The sequence below is a fragment of the Elgaria multicarinata genome, chromosome 7 (assembly GCF_023053635.1).
Source record: "Elgaria multicarinata webbii isolate HBS135686 ecotype San Diego chromosome 7, rElgMul1.1.pri, whole genome shotgun sequence".
Taxonomy (NCBI): domain Eukaryota; kingdom Metazoa; phylum Chordata; class Lepidosauria; order Squamata; family Anguidae; genus Elgaria; species Elgaria multicarinata.
In genome coordinates this window covers 30,446,427-30,450,313 of record NC_086177.1, presented here as the reverse complement: position 1 = coordinate 30,450,313, position 3,887 = coordinate 30,446,427, and positions in this window count along the sequence as shown.

Genomic DNA, 3,887 nt, shown 5'->3' with positions numbered 1-3,887 from the left:
AAGTTGCGTGTGTGTGTGTGTGTGTGTTTGGGTACCGGGGCGGAGTTAAGTGGTGACATCAGAGCACGCGAGCTCTTCCCACCCTACGATCCACGAGCACATCTGCTCAAAAGGGAGCAGGCTCTGGGTGAAATGGAGCCTGTGGGTGCGCGGGGAGAGGCTTTGGTGGTCAGACGAGATCTCAGAGGGAGACTAAAGAGTTTGAAACGGATGACGTAGAAGGTTATCGGCTCCTTTGATCCCATTCATTTCAGGTTTAATCGAGATCAGGGATTTCCCTAAGACAGTGGCTATTTAAAGAAAGGGAAAAGCAAAAGAAAAGCAAAAAAAAAAAAAAAAAAAAACACCAAACAAAGCTGAAAAGATGGTGTGATTGCCAAAGTGCTGCCTTTGTGGAAGACCACTGCTTGTTTTGCTTATGTTTCTGCCTTGCATAAACACTTCACAGAAAGTACCTCTTGATTTTATGTCCCTTTGGCCCAATGGTTACATTTTCCCATGCTATAGCCACGTGCATGTATCTGTCCTCCGAGGATATCACCAATGAAGGGGACTCTAGGCCACGAAAGCTAATGCCACAATAAATCTATTGGTCTGTGTCATACGGCTCTTTGGTGGCAAATTCCAGAGTGATAGCTTTGTATTTATTTATTTATTTATTTATTTAAGGATTTTTATGCCGCCATTCAGCCAAAAAAGGCTCTCATGGCGGCTTACAAAAGTATTTCTTGACAGTCCCTGCCCACAGGCTTACAATCTAAAAGACATGACACAAAAGGAAAGGGGATTGGGAGGGAGGAGGAGGAGGGGGAAAAGGAAAGCAAACTCAGGCACTACAATCTTAGTTGGAAAGTTCAGCAGTTACAGGTGACAGCAGGAGGGAGGGGGCTCTCAGCTGGAGCTGGACCCAGGCACGGTGGAGAGGTGCCTGGCTGCTGCTTCCTCCCTCTCTGGTGGCCTCTGCAGTTACAGTTGGTAGCAGGAGGGAGGGGGCTCTCAGCTGGAGCTGGACCCAGGCATGGTGGAGAGGTGCCTGGCTGCTGCTTCCTCCCTCACTGGTGGCCTCTGCAGAGACAGTTGGTAGCAGGAGGGAGGGGGCTTTCAGCTGGAGCTGGACCCAGGCACGGTGGAGAAGTGCCTGGCTGCTGCTTCCTCCCTCACTGATGGCCTCTGCAGTGTCAGTTGACAGCAGGAGGGAGGGGGCTCTCAGCTGGAGCTGGACCCAGGCCCGGTGGAGAGGTGCCTGGCTGCTGCTTCCTCCCTCACTGGTGGCCTCTGCAGAGACAGTTGGTAGCAGGAAGGAGGGGGCTCTCAGCTGGAGCTGGACCCAGGCACGGTGGAGAACTGCCTGGCTGCTGCTTCCTCCCTCACTGATGGCCTCTGCATTGGCTCCATAGAGCACGCAAGTACGTGTGTACACACACACACACACACACACACACACACACACACACACACAGAGAGAGAGAGAGAGAGAGAGAGAGAGAGAGAGAGAGAGAGAGAGAGAGAGAGAGAGAGAGAGAGAGACCTGTAGCAACTAAGAGTCCACGAAGGCTGAGTCCTATACACACTTACCTGGGAGTTAGCCCCATTGAACTAATGCTACAACAAACCTGTCAGTATTTTAGGTGCTGCAGGACTCCTCAGGGAAAGCCTTTTGCTGTTATTTTGTTGCTCGACACACTTGCCCACCTCGCTGAAATTTGGGGAGCGGGGCAGTGTTTGTCCTCCTGGTTTCCCATTTGATAATCTAAAACAGCCTTCCCCAATTTGCAGCCCTCCAGATGTGTCGATCATTTGGGGCTTATGGGAGTTGTAGTCCAGAAAATGTGGAGGGCAGCAGGTTGGGGCAGTCACCAGGGCAGGGGAAGTAAAGTTTGAAGCATGTACCTGTAAGAGATGGACCTTATCAGTGAATGCTGGTGGTTCCGGTATCAGTGGGGTGGTGAATCCGCTCCAGGTTTCAGTCAGAACCAGTCAGAACCCTAAAGGAGCTGTCCAAGGTGTGAAGCATCTTCAACCTTCAGGCTGAAAGATGTTCTGCACCCCTGTTCTAGTTAAAGATATGATGAAATTGCTAGCGGTTCATATCAGTCTGTTTGAAGCCATAAATGCTTGTATTCAGAGAATACCTTAATGCTACAATTGGGGGGCACTTACACCTCGCAAGTCATTTCAAGAAATGAAATTAAGGGAGAGCATTTCTGACTCAGCATACATCAGCCTCTTCCAACTTGGTGCCCTCCAGATATCTCAACAAGAACTCCCATTCCTGCTTGGAATTTTTGGAGCTGGAGCCCAACATGTCCAGAGAGCATCAGGTTGGGGAATGCTGGGATACATCACCAGCAATGAGTCAACGTTATCAGTCAACAAGGCATAGCCATTCCCTTTACCATCACCAATGACCACCATCGGTGTAGTGGTCAACTGGGAGTGCACGTGCTTATTATGACCATCTCCACAGCCATATGCACCAAGGAGAGCCCAAAAATTCAGGCTGCTGAGTTCATCCATATCAACAAGCCATCTGTAGCACTTTTCATCTCAATCAGGAGGCCGTTTATGAAACTATTGGGTCTTAATTGCCCATTCAAGACCACCCCCACCCCCATGCCCCAAATGCTTTGCATTCCAACAAGGAGCAATATATCATTGCTGGGGAAATTGATTTCCTGCAAGCTACTGTGAGGATTGTCTCTAAGCTCAGAGGGAGCAGGGAATTCTGAGGGTGGTGGCAGATGATGTCAGCACCCCTGCTGTCATGTTTCTCAAAAACCTCCTGCCTTATTGGGAGACAATAATAACGAGACTTGCTCAGTAATCCACAAAGCTTTATTTAAGCAATAAACATCCCTTCCTGCCTGAAAAGAGTATAATCTCTTATTTTATTTTTTTATATTTATATTCCGTCTTTTTCCCCCTAGGCAAAACTATGCAAACTAAGCGAGACAACTGTCCATTCAAGAATGGAAAGCCTTTTCCCAAGATGTGTTAACTTCAGAAAGACTAGTTCTGAGGCAGGTTCTCACGAGATGCAAGCCGGGCTGACTTTCTCTCGCCTTCCTTTCGCTCCTCCCATTTTAGCCTGCAACGTACTCTAGGATAGGCTAACCTGATCCTAGAGTACATCGGAAGAATGTTGGCTTCCCACTGACTGTGTATTATTTGCCGTTGACGAGATAAGCTCTGGGGAGAGTTCACCACCAGTTGGTGAAGAGCTCGTGAGAGCTTTCTCCCCCACTGGCACAGGCTGGCCTGTTTCTGGCACCGACTCCTCTACTTCAGAGTCTGATTCTGATTGATCACCTGAAACACCTTCTTCCAAGTTAGGGGGAGCAGGGCTAGACATGACATCTGCTTATAAAAAAGTGCTGGTGCCACATCTCTGTGGGCCTTGGTTCCACTACACCACAGCATTAAAAAAAAACTTTCTTTCTCTGCCCCTGAGCTCCACCTCTTGTCCTATTCTAGCTACGACTTCAGTTCCCCAGCCATTATTGTAATGTGTTCACTCAGCATTTAATTTAAAAAAATGAAATCTTTTATGTACAGCACATGTGTATGTTGCATCTTATTCCGTGCATGAATTTTATAAGACATAAAGCATCCTGATCGCTGATGAGATACAGGGACATGCAGAACTTGTAGGACTTCCCCTGTGGTTTAAAGTGTAAAGATAGAAAGTACAGAAAGAAGTAGTGTTCTGCCTTTCCATTATCAGTTTTCTCAGCTGATGAGGAAATTATTAGAAAACATCCTAAGAAGTAAACTGCTTACTGAATCGCATCCAATTTACTGTAATAGGCCAGGATTGAGCCTGATGGGAGCTGTAGTGAGCCTGATGGGAGCCGTAGTTCAAAACCTCTGGATGTTTTAGACTACAA